At 44.5% G+C, this 17164-nt stretch overlaps 1 protein-coding gene and 1 non-coding gene across 2 annotated transcripts in view; one reads left to right on the top strand and one right to left on the bottom strand.

Annotated features, from left to right (window-relative positions):
* Positions 1 to 1778: 1778 nt before the first annotated feature.
* palld (palladin, cytoskeletal associated protein) overlaps positions 1779 to 17164 on the top strand; it is a 76409-nt gene continuing 61023 nt past the window's right edge. The window contains exon 1 of the mRNA XM_048595022.1: positions 1779 to 1949. The gene's annotated coding sequence lies outside the window, so the exon portion shown is untranslated. The remainder of the gene's footprint in view (positions 1950 to 17164) is intronic.
* Positions 3537 to 3610, bottom strand: trnai-aau. Its single transcript has one exon. It is a non-coding gene; the product is annotated as a tRNA-Ile (tRNA).

The following is a 17164-nucleotide window of genomic DNA, read 5'->3' as shown; positions in this document are numbered from 1 at the left end:
GCAATACTGGGCTTTCTCTGGGACCTTGGAAGCCTGTGAGCCTGGGGGTGGTGGCTGGTGCAGGAAAGACACAAGGAGAGTCACTGTTGGATCAGCAGCCCATTAGCACACGACAAGCTCCCACAATCAATCAGATCACCTCCTTTCTGATATCAATTAAGGCAAAGGCACTAGGAGTATCTCTCCTCGGCATGCTGGAATCTTTCTTTTAATTCATTTATGGGACGTGGATGTCATTGGCTGGGCCAACATTTATTGCCAGTGTACAGCCAGAGACTTTTTCCTGGGGTGGAGGTAGCTATTACAAGAGGGCATAGTTTTAAAGTGAGTGGAGGTAGATATAAGGGAGACTTCAGAGGTAGGTTCTTTACTCAGAGAGTGGAAGGGGCGTGGAATGCATTGCCGGAGAGAGTAGTGGAGTCGGCCTCATTAGGGGCATTTAAATGGCTATTAGACAGGCATATGGATGGTAGTATAAGGTAGGTGTGGAGGTTAGATAGACCTTAAGTTTAGGGTAAAAGTTTGGCACAACATCGTGGGCCAAAGGGCCTGTACTGTGCTGTATTGTTCTATGTTCTATGTTCTATGTCCCTCGCTACCCTTGGGAAGGTGGTGGTGAGCTGCCCTCTTGAACTGCTGCAGTCCATCAGCATCATGGGATCTTTTACAGTGGCCCAGAAAGGCACTGCTTAATACTTCTGATTTGAAAGGCAACACCTCTGACAGTGCTGCACTCCCCTGGGTACCGCGCTGGAGTGACAGCCCTGATTTTGTGCTCAAGCCCTGGACTGGGACTTGAACCTGGAACCATGTGACTCTGGAGGTGAGAGTGCTCACCACAAAGTCTCAGTCAAAGAGGGACTTAAGGCCCCTTGTAGGGGGGAAGAGTCCTAAGCTGATGGATGACCATTTTCCAATCCAAACTCATGTGTTCCAAGTTCGCCCAGAGTTGGCAAGATGCTAGCAAATCGGAACACCAACCAACGTGGAATCCACATGCCTTGGGTCCCACTTTTGCATCCCACAAACCCTCCCCTTCCCTTTCCCCCTACCCTCTCCGTCCTTCTCCACCCTTCCCTCCCCTCCCTCCTTCCCCTCCCCTTGTCCCCCTCCCCTCTGTCCCCTCTCCCACCTCCCCGTCCCCCCCATTCCCCCATCTCCACCCTTCCCCCCCCTCCCTCTCCCCATTGCCCTCTCCCACTACCCCATCCCCTACCCCTCCTCTCACTCCCTGCTCCCCCCTCCCCATCCTACTTCTCCCCCATCACCCGTCCCTCCATCTCACCCTCCTCCTTCCATGCCCTCAACACTGCACCCCTCACCCACCTCCCTCAATGTCCTTTGGCTGATACAAAGTTGGTTCCTATCAGGCTACCCTGTATTATGCAGCGTGGCCCGAAAACCTCCTGCTTTCCATAAGGTCATCTCATTCAGAAACAAATGCCTTGAGTAATGGTCACCTCTGTCAAAAGCTTTCCATTTAAGGAGGAGGGTGATGTCAAGCTGAATGGATTTTAGCCAGTGTTCCCTCTGGTTTTATTTACATTAACGACAAGGCAGCAGAGGAGAAGAATGAGCTCAGTTATATTTACCACAGCGGGGTCAAGTCTTTAAGGGCTGTGATGTTGTCAGAATGCTATTCATCATTTGAGTGGAAATGTTTTGAGAGAGAAAAGAAAAGAGTTGTATTTCCAAAAATGGTGGCAATTTATTTTTAGAAAGTGTGTGTTTTCCATCTAGGCTTTTACCTTCTGTTCATTCCCTTCCCAACCCTCGAGGGTAGAGTGGGAGCATTGCACACAGCTCAGGGACGTTCTGGGGAGCAAGGGAGCCAGTGGAAGTAAGGATAAAAGAAACAACAGGCAAAAGTTAGCTGTCTTCTGAAGCCGCTTTTAAAAACAGAATGGAAGTCTCCCTTCTGCATTTCTGGAGTGGGGAACGTTTGCACGGTATGTGAGTAACATCGAGGAATGCATGTTTAGATATCTGAGAATCTGAGGCACACAATTGCAGTTCACTCAAGACAGATACAGCGTGGGCAATTTTAAAATAGCAATTATAAGAAGAGGTTACATAAGTTGTAAATACCGCTCAGGGTATCCATTCAGTTAGCTCTCCACATATGGAAACTATTCAGAATAAGTTTTCCTAACTGGACCAGGAGGTGAATTGGACGCATTCCAATTGCATTTAATAAAAAGCTAAGAATCTGCTCTTCTTTTCCTCACGGAATTAAATTTAAAGTAAAATGATTGCTTTACTTCAAGTGCAGTTTGCCCAAAGTTTGAGATGGTGGGTTTGTTTTATTTTTGTTTCCGAGGGGTCTTCTGCTACCCGCTTGATCGTGGAGACTAATTTCTAACATCTGGATGGGTTTATGAGTAGTAAAGGTCTAGAGGTACTCGAGCTAAATATTGGCAAATAGGACTGGATTAATTTAGGATATCTGGTCGGCATGGACGAGTTGGACAAAAGGGTTTGTTTCCGTGCTGTACGTCTCAATGACTCTGTAACATTCCCCACGATGCCCAGCTCAACGCGTCTCTGCACCCCCAACCCTCACAGCACAGAACTGTGTTCCCAATAAGTCACCTATCCAATCCCATGTCAGTCTGAAAGCACAGTACACGCTTCTGAAAGAACTGTGAAACAGAAAGAGCATATTGAGGGACAGACTTTCTAAGCTGGCTGATTTATCTTCCTTTATCTATTTGTTCATGGGACATGGACTTCGCTGTAAGCACCACCATTTGTTTCCCATCCCTAATTGCCCTTGAACCCGAGTGGCTTGCTGGGTCTTTTCAGGGGGCATTTTGAAAATCAACCACATTGCTGTGAGTCTGGATTCACTTACAGGCCAGACCAGATAAGAGTGGCAGATTTCCTTCTCTAAAGGGCATTAGTGAACCAGGTGGCTAGGTTCCTATTTCAAATATGTTAGTTAAATTTAAATTTAACTGATTTAAATTCATGTGGGCCTCTGAGTTATAGGTGAAATTACATTGTCCAAGGTCAAAGGGACAAGTAAGTGAGATGCAAGAGATGAAGTAAGGAGCAATTTCTTCACCCAGAGAGTGGTGAGCTTGTGGAATTCTCTGCCATTGAGAGACAAGGCCAAAACATTGAACATTTTCAAGAAGTAGTTAGATATAATTCTTAGGGTTAAGTCATAGAATCCCTACAGTGTGGAAACAGGCCCTTCGGCCCAACATGTCCACACCAAACCTCAGACCATCCCACCCAGACCCATTCCCCTGTGACTGACCTAATCTACACATCCCTGAGCACTGTGGGCAATTTAGCATGGCCAATGCACCTAACCTGCACATCTTTGGACTGTGGGAGAAGACCCACACAGACATGGGGAGAATATGCAAACTGTGCACAGACAGTTGCCCAAGGGTAGAATCAAACCCAGGTTGTGAGGCAGCAGTGCTAACCACTGAGCCACCGTGCCACCCCTAAAGTGGAAACTGCACCACAAGCCTCCAATGCAGGCTCAGAGCATGCAACCAGAGGCAAGGATTCGATGCACTTGGTCAGTATGGGGATTGAACCCATGACCTTGGCATTATTAGCACCACGCTGTAACCAGCTGAGCTAACCGATCACCACAAAGGGATCAAAGAGTAAGGGGGAGAAAGTGGGAACAGGGGACTGAGTTGGATGATCAGCCATGATCATATTGAATGGTGGAGTAGGCTTGAAGGGCTGAATGGCCTAGTCCTGCTCCTATTTTCTGTTTCTGAATGGAACAAGAAACAAAAGATGCGTTTAGGGGAGGCATAAGGGACGGTAATAGATTCATTACCACTTTACCATCTGCCAGTTGGAGTGCCAACCACCATTCTCAATGTGACCTTGGAGTATGAATGTGCCTTTATATCATTGGTTTGACAGAGCAACATTTCTCCAGCTAAGGGGATGAGGCTTGCTAGGTATTTTGTATGAGCCACATAAGTAAAGCTAGACACTTTATTTCGTCATTTTTCAGCCTTTATCTTCTATGTTTTGGTTTATTTTTCTGTATTTTAAGATGGTGCTGAAGAGTCGCATAATTGTATAGCACTTTTCACTGTATTTAGACAAAGACAATAAATAAATCAAAACCTTTAACTGAAGCTGCCCTGTGAGAGGTTGTCAATAGCTCCTCTCATTCTTGCTGTGGGCCTGGAGTCACACCAGTTAATGATGGCAGCTTCCCTTCCTGACTGAACTGGATGGGTTTTCTGTTGACAAGCAGTGGCCACCGTTTCTACGACTGCATTTCAGTCCCACATTTACTCAATGAGGTCAAATTCCACGGAGCTACTGGGACAGATATTGAACCCCTGTCACCACACCATTAGCTTGAGCCTCAGGATTGTAGTCTGTTGACGTTACTGCCAACCACTGTCATTCGCTGCATCCTCCCACCTGCATTTACGTAGCACCATATTGGTTGCTGTGAGACCATCACACGTACACGATTCACAAATGGATTCTGTGCTAAGGAAGGAGGCATTAGGACTGGCGACCCAAACCTCATGTAGTCATCGACTCATAAACATTTGTAGCACCAAAGGAAGCCATTTGATCCATTGTGCTTGTGCTAGACTGTAGAGATCTGACTGCACTAAGCCCATTTTCTGGCTTTTGGCAAAGGCAAGTCAAGTGTACGTCCAAGCACTGTTTAAATCTCACAAAGTTTCTGACTCAAACACCATTTCAGGCAGTGAGTTCCTGATTGCCAACGCCGCCAGAGTAAAGGAATCTCCTCCCAACTTTTCTCTTAGACTTCCACCTCTTTCTTTCAACCTGTACCACCAGGAACCAGGACTAGAGACTGTGTGAGTGGTGTCAGGAGGGCAATAGAGTGTAAAGTACTTACTTTTGTCGTTGTAGTTTGTCAGGAATAGAGACCGAGAGTGAGAAATCTGATTGTTGGCGAGTAGTAGGTAAGGTTGTGTAATAGGTTCCGAGGTTATTGTCTGTAGTCGATGAGGCTCAAAATGGCAGGAGAACTTGTCCCCGTAGAATGCTCGTTTGGTAATATGTGGGAAATCAGGGACACTTCACAGTCTCCATAGTGACTACATATACAGGAAGTGTGTTCTGCGGCAGCACCTGATTGGCCATACAGAGCACCTAGAGCTGTGAATGGACTCACTATGGAGCACCCGTGAGGTTGAGAATGTCATGGATAGTATGTTTAATGAGTTGGTCATATCATCGGTAAGGGCTACGCTGACAGAGAAGAGTTGGGTGACCACCAGGAAGATAAGTAAGTGTGGGCAGGCAGTGCAGGAGACCTTGTGGCCATTCCCCTCTCAGAAGTCACACGGCACCAGGTTCTAGTCCAACAGTTTATTTGAAATCACAAGCTTTCAGAGCTCTGCTCCTTCATCAGGTGACTTCAGGTAACCAGGGAAAGAGTAGGTCCATTCAAGGACAAAGTAGGGATTTATGCATGGAACCAGAGCAAGTGGTTGAGGTCCTTAATGAGTACTTCACATCAGTACTCACCGAGGAGAAGGACATGAATGGTGATGATAAGCTTAGGAAGGTGTATGTTGATATTCTGGGACATGTTTATATTAACAAGAAGAAGGTATTAAGTGTCTTGAAAACATTGAGGTAGATAAATCCCTAGGGCCTGATGGGATCTGTCCCAGGATACTGAAGGAGGCAAAAGAAGAGATTGCTGGGGCCTTGACAGAGACCTTTCTATCCTCTTTAAGTTACACATGAGGTTCCAGAAGACTGAAGAATAGCCAATGTTATTCTTTTGTTTAAGAAAGGCAACAGGGATGATCTGGGAAATCATAGGCTGGTGAGCCTCACTTTAGTGGTAGTGAAATTATTGGAGAAGATTGTTAGGGACAGGAATTACTTGCATTTGAAGAAAAATGTACTTATCAGGGACTTATTATGACTGTGCAAGGGAGGTCATCTCTCACAAATTTGATTAAGCCTTTTTGAGGAAGTGACAAAGATGACTGTTGAGGGTAGGGCAGTGGATATTGACTACATGGACTTTACTTAAGCATTTGACAAGGTCCAGAAGATTAAGTCACGTGGGATCCATGGTGAGTTGGTAAATTGGATTAAAATTGAGTTGGTCATAGAAGACAGTGGGTAATTGGGGAGGGGTGTTTTTCTGACTGGAGGTCTGTGACCAGTAATGTTCCTCAAGGATCAGTGCTGGGATCTCTGTTGTTTGTAATACATGTAAATGACTTGGATGAAAACGTAGGTGGTCTGAATAGTAAGTTTCTGGATGATGCGAAAATTAGTGGAGATGAAGATGGTGAGAAAGGTTACTAAGGGATGCAGCAGGATATAGATGGAAGGTTGGGCAGACATTGGCAGGTAGAGTTTAATCCAACAAGTGTCAGGTGATGCATCTTGGGAGGTTAGATGCAAGAGGAAAGTACTCAGTAAATGGCAGGACCCTCAGGAACATTGATATACAGAGGGACCCTGGGGTGCAAGTCCATAACTCCCTGAAAGTGGCAACACAAGTGAACAAGGTAGTAAAGAAGGTGTAAGGCATGCTTACATTCATCGGTCAGAGGAATGAGTATACAATTTGGCAAATCGTTGTTGCAGTTGTATCAGACTTCGGTCATGCCACACGTGGGTTACTGTGCACAGTTCTGGTCGCTGCACTGTAGGAAGGATGTGGAGACTTTGGAGAGGGTACAGCAGATGTTTAGCAGGATTTTACCTGGATTGGAGTGTTTCAGCTATCATGAAAGGCTGAGGGGGCGACCTGATAGAAGTATGTAAATTTTATGAGAGACCATGGATAGGGTGGATAGTCAGAGTCTCTTTCCCAAGGGTGGAAATGTCAAATACTAGAGGACATATGTTTAAGTTGAGAGGGGGAATGTTTACAGAAGATGTGCAAGGCAATTTCTTTTACACAAAAGGTGGTACATGCCGAGAACGTGCTGTCAGGGGAGGTGATAGAAGCAGTAATGTGTAAAAGGCATTTTGACAGACACATGAACAGGCAGATTAGGGCAATACCGACCACGTGCAGGCAGTTTGTATTAGTTTAGAATGGCATGTGGGCAGGAGCTGAAGGGTCTGTTTCTGTGCTGTACTGTTCTATGTTCTGTGCACGTAAAATACAATAAAGCATTACTGTTTATTGAGTTTGAGCCACTCCCTTGCTGAAGACATGGTCTGGACATATTTCCCCACATGGTGTCAGTAACTGATGCGTGTATCAATGAGAAAAATCGTTGGCAGTGAATCTACCCATGTCATCCCAGATGGTACATGCGGCTGTAATCTTGACTTTATAGGATAGTAGTAACCTGGGGAGCCAATATCATAAAAGAAATACTTGCTGCAGCATCCCTGAACAACTGGGCTCTAACTTTAAGGATGTTCCTGCTAGTTCTGAACTCCCAGCATGAGGAAATAGTTCTGCTGTATATTTAACCGAAGATATTTTCTGAATGCAGTCTCTGAGAAGTGGGGAAGTAGAGATATAGGTGTTCTGATAACACTGCAATCTGGTACAGATGGACACATAACTGACTATTGAAGCGCACTGTCTGCTGGATCAAATTACTCGTGATTGATTATCATGTAAATTATGACAGAAGGAGTTGGAAGAGCCATATGTTGTGTTGAGCTGTGAGACGTACTTGTGGAGTAAGGATCTATTATGATGCTGAGGATGAAACAGCAGTTATAGAGAGCTGTCACTTCCAACAGTAATTAAGAGGAGTAGATTTTCCAACATGCACCTTTATAATAATGGACTATTAAATAACGATGGGGCTGAGCTGGAAGAAATTAGGACGTTAGGAAATACTGTAGACAATGATAATAGATGAAAGCTAAATAAATATACCCTTTTTCCCAAACAGAATAACTTGTTTGTATTGTCCAGACTACAGATACTTTTAAAGTGACAGTCAATCACCACAATCAGAAGCTATGCTCAGCTGATTCTTAACACCCTGATATTTATTTTAAAAGTCCTTTCCTTCCAAAAAGGGTTATTGTATCTTTTGGGATGAGTTGAATGATCATGTTGAATGGGCGGAGCGGGCTTGGCAGGCTCATATTTGCTACCTATGGATGTAAATATGATATATAAGTTTTAGAAGATTGCGGCTCAGAATAATCCCAGCGATACAGGCTCAATGCCCATCCTAGCTGGAGGAGATGGGTGACGTGACTCCTTATCCTGCTCCTGAGAGTGCAAGGTAATGGGAACCCACAACCCCCCCCCCAACAACAGCAGGTAATGAACCAAAAGCTTGGGCCGAGCAAGCGTAGACTGGTAATCCAGAGGCCTACGCTCATGAGTTCAAACCCCACCACCACAGATGGCGGAATATCCCAATTCGGAGAATAAATCTGGAATGGTGACTGTGATAACTCTCATCTGTTGATACAATATCCAGTTCACTAAAGTCCTTCAGGGAAGGAAATCAGCTCTCCTTACCTCACATGGCCTACATGTGACTCCAGACCCACAGCAACATGCCTGACTCTTAACTACACCTGTGAAGCAAGGCACCCAGTTCAGGGGGTAACTAGGGATGAGGAACAAATGCTGGTCTTGTCAGTGACACCCACATCCCCTGAAAGAGCAACTGTTTGAAAAGGTTAACATAAACACTCATTGCCCCATCATTTGGAGACAGCACAGCACTGCCTGGAGCTCGGATGTTAAACCCATCAATCCAGGCCTCTGTTCTCTCAGGTGGAGCTGTTAGGAAGAAGAGCAGGCCAGTCTCACTAAAACAGATAGTCCGGGGTTACTATCTCATAACTCTTCTTTGGGAGCTTGCTGTGCACAAATTGGCTGTCAAGTTTCCATTTATTACTGCAGCAAAGACACTTTAATAATGTCATTGGTTGTAAAGTACTTTGAGGTGCCTTGAGCTGGTGACAGGTGCTATATGAATGGAAGTTCTTTCCTTTTATTTGTCCACAGAATCATGGAATTGTAATGATGCACAAGGAGGCTATTCAGCCCATCATGCCTGCACTGGCTCTTCAAACAAGCATAATTACCTACTGCCAATCTGCTGCCTTGTCCCCATATCCTTACACACTATTTCTATCCAAATAACCATCCAATACCCTCTTCAATGCCTCAGTTGAACCTGTCTCCACCACATTTCCAGGCAGTGCATTCCAGACCCGAACTATTCACTGTGAGGGAACATTTTTCTCTCACATCACGCTTTCTTCATTTGCACATCACTTTAAATCTGCCCTCTTGTTTTTGTTTCTTTTACAAGCAGGAACAGCTTCTCTGTATCTATCATTTTGAAACTCTGTATTAAATCTCCTCTCAGTCTTCTTGTCTCCCAGAAGAACATTCCCAACTTACGGTCATAGAGTCATACAGGAAGGAAACAGACACTTCGGTCCAACTCATCCATGCTGACCAAGTTTCCCAAACTAAACTAGTCCCACTTGCCTGCGTTAGGCCCATATCCCTCTAAACCTTTTCTATTCATATAACTATCCAAACGTCTTTTAAATGTTGTAGCTGTACCTGCATCTACCACTTCCTCTGGCAGTTCATTCCACACACGAACCACTCCCTGCATGAAAAAACTGCCCTTTTAAATCAGGACCCTTTTAAATCGTTCTCCTCTCAACTTAAAAATATGGTCCCTTCTTTCTCATTCCTGAAATCATTCTTGGAAACTGCTTCTGCACAATTCTGTCCAACGTCTTCACAGCTTTCCGGGTGATAATGTACTGTTTAATTAAGAAATCTTGGGAGGCAGGTGAGGTATTTTAGTTACTTTTTAATCAACCTGAACATAATACAATGTTGTGACAGGCAGGACTTGAACCCAGACCTTTTGGCCCAGAGATAGAGAGAGGGACACTACTGCTGCTGCTCAATGCTGACTGACTCTCTGCAGGTTACATGGGCAGTTGTCATACAGGAAAATAGGAACAATGGAGCTGGAGTAGGCCATTCAGCCCATCGAGCCTCCTCTGCATCAATACGATGATGGCTGACCATTTTCTTTCGATAGAAGTGGCGTGCAGGGGAAGGCAGGAGACTGGCAGTAGACAATAGGGATGGACTAGAAACTAGAGCTGGTAAAGACATGGTGGGTCCAATAGCCTGCTTCTGCACCATCATACCTCTGCGATTCATCCACTTCCATTTAAGTTTTCCCTTTTATATCATTGCTATGCAGAACTCTATTCAACCTTCACGTTAAACTTGCTCAAGACTGAGCTTCGCCAATCCTTCAGGATAGACATTTCCAAAGATTCGCTTCCCTCTGAGTGAAGACATTACCCCTCTCCTGAGTCCTGAGTCCCTCTTTTGAAATGGTCAGCTGTTATAATGAAAGCGTTGGTCCTTTTCTGTGTCTGATGTGCGCGAAGTAAGCGATTTTCCGTGTGGTCTGTAACATGAGAACAGTCGGTACTGCTTCCAGGAGAGTGGCCCATCCTATAATCACAAATCCTCATCCTGAAGGTGGAAACGATAAACAGTTCCAGAGTTTTCATTTCCAATAATCTTGGGAATTTGCAAAATATAGTCTGGGGAGATTAACAAATAACATGGCAAATGCTGCAATGGGAAATGGAACAGTGTCTGGAAAGACAGTTTTAGTGTTAAATTGCATTTGAGATTAAGTAAGTGTCTATTATGCATATAGAAGGTTAAGTTTGATTGCTGTTTATAATATTGAACAAAGGACTTATTAGGATAGACAGAAAGAAGCATTTTTACATTTTATGTCTGGAAGGACATATCCTTAGACTCAGAATCAAATCATTCAGGAGAGAAATTCGGAAACAATTCTTCACTATAAGAGGCGTAGAAATGTGGAACTCGCCCAGAAAAAGCTGCAGATTTTACATTCAATTATATAAACTCAAGCATGTCCCAACCTCTTCACTGAACTACCTTGGCTTCCAGCCTGGCGATGCCTCAGTTTTAACACACACATCATTGTTTTCAAATTCCATCTGTGTCCTAACCCCTCCAAACCCTGAGTTCTCCCAATACTGGGGCCCATTGAGCATCCCCAACTTTTAATTGCTCCGCTGTTGGCAGTCATACATGGAGCTGTCAAGGCCCCCACCTCCAGAAGTGATTCCATAAACGTCTCTCTCCTGATCTCTGCCTAACCCCACCCCATCCTCCTTTGAGACACTCATGAAAACTTTGCCTCTCTGACCAAACTTTGGGCATCTCTCCTGCTTCCTCATTATGTGGTTTGTTTTAAAAGGTTTTACCCTTCGGTGAAGCACATTGTCTTTTACAGACTCTTTCATTTCAAAATGTACAAAACTGGAGAGGTTTGTAAACTGTGAAGAGGACAGTGTAGAACTGCAAAAGGACACAGACAAGTTGGTGGAATGGACAGGCATATGGTAGATGAAGTTCACTGCAGGAAAATGATTACCTTTGATAGAACGACAATAGAAGGACAAAGTAAACTAAAGGGTATAATTCAGAAAGCAATACAGAATTCAATAAAAAATCTGGAATTAAGATGACCATCTAATGATGACCATGAATCCATTGTCAATTGTCAGAAAACCCCATGTGGTTCACTAATGTCCTTTAGGGAAGGAAACTGCCATCCTTACCTGGTCGGGCCTATATGTGACTCCAGACCCACAGCAATGTGGTTGTCTCTTAACTGCCCTCTGGGCAATTAGGTGTGAAGTGGAAGAATGTGTAGTGTTATGAGAAGATGAGAGATTGGCACTAAGTGAAATGCTCATTCAGAGAGCTAGCACAGATATCATGGGCCAAATAGCCTCCATCTGCACCATGACTATTCTGTGATTCTATGAAATAAATACTTGTGTTAAATCGATACTTTTTTTTGACCAGCCAATGTTATTCAGTCAAGGCAGGTAGTTGGAGTTGAGCTATATAGATCACTAAAGATCTCTCTGAGTGGACAGACTGTGATTGAGGGGCTGAATGGCCTGGTTCCACATTTCTCTGATGACAGGAGATGTTGAGTCAGTCTGGTGAAGAGTCTGTAGGCTAAAGTGTTATGGTACCCTTTCTACTTCCAGTGCTGGCCTTTGTTTGTCGAGCACATTGTTTTTAAACATGTCTCTGACACAAGCATTGCTGAGGATGAAGCTGCTGTTTTTTCATGTGCACCTATGGAGCTGGACTGGTGTGGTGGATTTGAGGCTGCATTATGTGTTGGAATGTGCAACCATCAAAAGAAAGCAAGTGTGAGTGCCTTTGAGCGTGTATTTAAATACAGGCCATTACCTAAACTCATTAAATGAACAGCCCTGTTTTCATCAACAGTCCACACACATGCGCGCGCGCACACACACACACACACACACGCACACACACACACGCACACAAACACACACACACACACGCGCACACACACACACACGCACGCACACACACACGCACACGCGCACACACACACACACGCACACGCGCACACGCACATGCACACGCACACACACACACGCGCGCACACACACACACACACACTCACACACACACACACACACTCTCTCACTCTCTCCCTCACACACTCACACAAGCAGACACTCTCTCACTTACGTTCACTCACGTGGTCACACACTCACTGTCTCACTCACACATACACACTCAAAATCACTTACTCTCACACTCATTCACACACACACACACACTCATACACACATTCATACACACCAGACACACACACACACACACACACTCATTCGCACACACACACACAGACCACACACGCACACACACTCACTCTCACACACACACACACACAGTTACACACACACACCACACACACTCACTCACACACGCACTCACACACACACCAGACACACACACACAGACTCACACAAACACACACACGCACATGCACACTCACACACACGCTCACACACACACACACACACACGACAGCAGGAATGCTTGAATAAAACAAAGAACAGTGAATGCCAGCATCACTGGGCTTAAAACAAAAACTCTGCTTTCTCTCTCTGTTGGATTTGTTAAGTTTCTCCAGCAATTTCTGTTTTGGTTTGTGACAAGCCCTGCTTGCCTTTGGCTGCCTACTGTGTAGAAATGTCGGCCTCTCTGAATTAGAGTGCAGCAGAATTTTCATGGGCCATATCGGGTCAGAATGGAGTCCTGTCACCTAAAAGGAAGAGGAGCCCACAGGCTTCAGTTCCCAGCCCAGGGGAGTTTCCGTGTGGATGGAAGGAGAGGGATGGGGTACAGTGGGATGTCAGGTTGGATCCCAAACTATTTGAATGTGTTACGACACTCTGTGGCCCTCAAATCCCAAGGTGGGCCTTTGAACCCTGATCTTCCTACCCAGAGCCAGGGACACTACCTCCTGCACCCAAAGCTTACCTGCTGCCATGATCTAGCCGCTTACAATGTTAAAAGCAAAAGAATCACAGCGAATTTGAAATGTTCACTCTGCTGTCTCTCCACGGATGCTGAGTTTCTCCAACATTCTCCATGTTTGTTTAAAGAGTTTGTTAGGGACTTCACTTTTGATTCTTTTGATGCAAATATTCACAGGGACAAGCAGCCGTTTTAATCCAAGCTGACTCTGGGTTGGCGGAGGTAAGGTAGGCTGCATTTTGTGTGCAGAAAATCAACTCTGAATTGGCAATGAAGGCTTAGTAGGGCAGAGGGGGACCTCCACCTTAGCACAGGGTTTCTCAAAAAAGCTCAACAATTTTTTAAAATTATTATTCATTAATGGGATGAGGGTGTTGCTGGCCAGGCAGCATGTATTGCCCACCCCAGAGGGCAGTTCAGAGTCAACCACATTGCTGTGGGTCTGGAGTCACATGTAGGCCAGACCAGATAAGGATGGTAGTTTCCTTCCCTAAACGGCCATTATTGAATCTGATGAGTTTTTCCCAACAATCAGCAATGGATTCACGGTCATCATTAGATTCCTAATTCCAGATTTTTTAAAAATTGAATTAAAATTCCACCAACTGTCACAGTCTGGATTTGAACCCAAGTCCCCAGAACATTATGTGGGTCTCTGGATTAACAGTCCAGTAATAATACCACTAGGCCATCACATCCTCCTATCATTTCCTGTGTCTTTTTACTTGGTGGTACAGAACCTGAACATTGCTGGAAAAATCGAGACATGCTGTCAAAGCTGTTTTTGATTTTCTCCTCTTTATTTGTTCAGGCAATGCAGGTGTCAGGTTTGGGGACAGGGTCAACATGGTGGCTCGGTGGTTAGCACTGCTGCCTCATAGAGCCAGGGACCTGGGTTTGATCCCACCCTCAGCTGACTGACTGTCTGAAGCCTGCATGTTCTCCCCATGTCTGTGTGGGCGTGCTCTGGTTTCTTCCTACAGTCCAAAGATGTGCAGGCTGGGTGGGTTAACCATGGGGAGTGCAGGGTTACAGGGATTAGGGTAGGCGTGTGGGTCTTGGTGGGATGCTCTTTGGAGGGTTCGTGTGGATTTGTTCTACACTGTAGGGATTTATGGCCCATGCCTCCTAAACTCCCAGATGTCAGTTGAGAACCACCCACATTGCTGTTAGTCTGGAGTCACATTTAGGCCAGACCAGGTAAGGTCAGCAGATTTCCTTCCCTGAAGGATATCAGTGAACCACACATGTTTTTAGAACAATAGTTACATGGTCACCATTAGAATTGCTTTTAATTCCAGATTTTAATAGAATTCAAATTGAATCCATCTGCCGTGGTGAGACTTGAACCTATAGCCTGCAGTTTTTGGATTGCTAGTCCAAGGGACATCACCAGGACCATTATCAACAGCCCTAGTGAGGGAGCTTGCAGTGTCCACTGGTACCCTCGAAGTTTCTCACAATTGGTAGGCACCACAGGGTCTGAGGTTCATTATTTTCCCCACTCACGATATTTTCATCTGGTTCCCTCTCTTCGTTTTGTTTTGGCTTTTCGATTTTTGTTTTATTTGTCACGATGACCCTGGTGAGCAGGGCAATTTGTCATGAGGCGTCTTGTTAATTTATTAATTGGGCTACAGATTTAAACTGCCTTGCCTAAATTTATTGTGATGAGCGAAAGGAGGAATGACATTGTGAGAAAAGACTTGTATCACTCAGCGAGTAGTCTGGATCTGGAATGCACTGCCTGGAAATGTGGTGGGTGCAGGCTCAGTTGAGGCATTGAAGAGGATATTGGATGATTATTTGGATATGAATATGTGCAGGGGTATGGAGGAAAGCACAAGATTGGCAGTAGGGCTGAATGGCCTCCTTCAGCACCATAAAACGTCTGTGATCGGGTTTGTTATAAATGACCTTAATTTGTGAAACAGATGTTGCACTGGGAGATGCTGGTGGTATCGGGCTAGTATTTGAGAGGCTGACAACATAGTCTGGGAACATGTGTTCAATACTTCAACTCTTTCATAACTTCAAAAATAAAATCTGGAATTTTAATCTGCCCTTGCTGATGCACTGACGTAAAAACCCATCTGGTTCACTAATATCGTTTAGAGAAAGAATCTGCCGTCCTCACCTGGTCTGACCTACATGGTTTATTTTATTAATTTGTAGGATGTGAGTGTCGCTGGCTGGCCAGCATTCTATTGCTCGTCCCTAGTTGCCCTTAAGGAGACTTTGTAGTGATTGGTACAACTGAGTGGCTTGCTGGGCCATTTCAGAGGACAGTTGAGAGTCAACCACATTGATTTGCATCTGGAGTCACATGTAGGCCAGACCAGGTAAGGATGGTAGATTTCCTTCACTGAAGGACATTAGTGAACCGGATGGGTTTTTCCAACAATGGACAATAGATTCATGGTCATCAGTAGATTCTTAATTCCACATATTTTATATGGAATTCAAATTCCGCCATCTGCCAGGTCCCAAGAACATGAGCTGAGTTTCTGGATTTGCAGTCTAACGATAATACCACTAGGCCATCACCTCCCTCCAGTGACTCCAGACCCACAGCAAAGATCCTTGACTTCTCTCTGAAATGGCCCGAGCAAGACACTCAGTTCAAGGGCAATTAGGCATGGGCAATAAATGCCAGTCACACCCCTCCCCATATCCTTTGAACAAATTATAAAGAGAGGCAGTTTATTTTATTGATGAATCAAAGCACAGTTATACAAAGTGGCCTAGGGAAAAGAGGAGGAGGGAATGTTATTTTAGTTTGCATTGATTGAGAAATAAGAGTCTTGATAGGTCTCTTCCCTTGCAGTGAAGGGAAATTTGATTGCATTTCTCTGGAAAGTATTTACTGGAAATCTGTTGTCATCAGTGCCTGAGCACTTCCGATCTCTTTAGCATTTAAATGAGGTGCCTCTGGGATGTTACATTGCTACAAGGAGTCCCAGTGACTGGGGACACACTGTTTGTGGATCTGACCAGGCAGAATCTGAATTTCCCAGCTTCTGACTACAACCTCTGATCAGCATCCATTGCCTTCAGGTTAAACTCTTCCTGCAGACCAAATGAGGAGCTGAATTAAGGGTGAGGAATACAGTATGTGAACTCTCTCTCTGTCTCTTTTGTATTTAATTCTTTGTTTTGTATTTGGCGTAGTCCAGTCTTGACAATGTTTATCTGATGTAACGTGCCATATCATGCAATGTACAATGGATGCAGGGGTTAAATGAGAGTTTTTGCCAATTAAGTTCATAATATTTGTTTGGTAAATAATCTCAGACATCTTCACACAGCCAACAACTCCACATTAAATTTCCTCTCTCTACTTTTTACCTAATCAAACACAAGAGACCAGTTTTAAGTTTAAGATCCATGTCAGAAGCTCAGTTAGATCCTGTGATTTTCAAAATGTTCTTCATTTATCTCAGTTAATGTCAGTGGAGCAGTAATCCACACCCAGACTAATACTCTGTGGGCAGCAGTTCAAATCTTACCACAGTACTTAGTGGAATTTAAATTCAATCAATAAATCTGGAATTAAAAGGTAATCTCAGTTAATAGTAACCACAAGACTAAGGTTGATTGCCATAAAGTCCCGAATGGTTTGCATATGTCCTTCAGGGAAGGAAATTGGCCGTCCTTACTTAGTCTGGCCTATATGTGACTCCAGACCACACCAATGGGGTTGAGTCTCAACTGCCCTCTAAAATGGCCAACAAGCCTTTCATTTTAAGGGTAATTAGGGATGGGCAACAAACGATGCCAGGCCCAACATACATTCCATGAACAAATAAACGATGC

The sequence above is a fragment of the Rhincodon typus genome, chromosome 3, assembly GCF_021869965.1.
Source record: "Rhincodon typus isolate 14 chromosome 3, sRhiTyp1.1, whole genome shotgun sequence".
NCBI classification, from domain to species: Eukaryota; Metazoa; Chordata; class Chondrichthyes; order Orectolobiformes; family Rhincodontidae; genus Rhincodon; species Rhincodon typus.
This window is presented reverse-complemented; position numbering and strand designations above follow the sequence as displayed.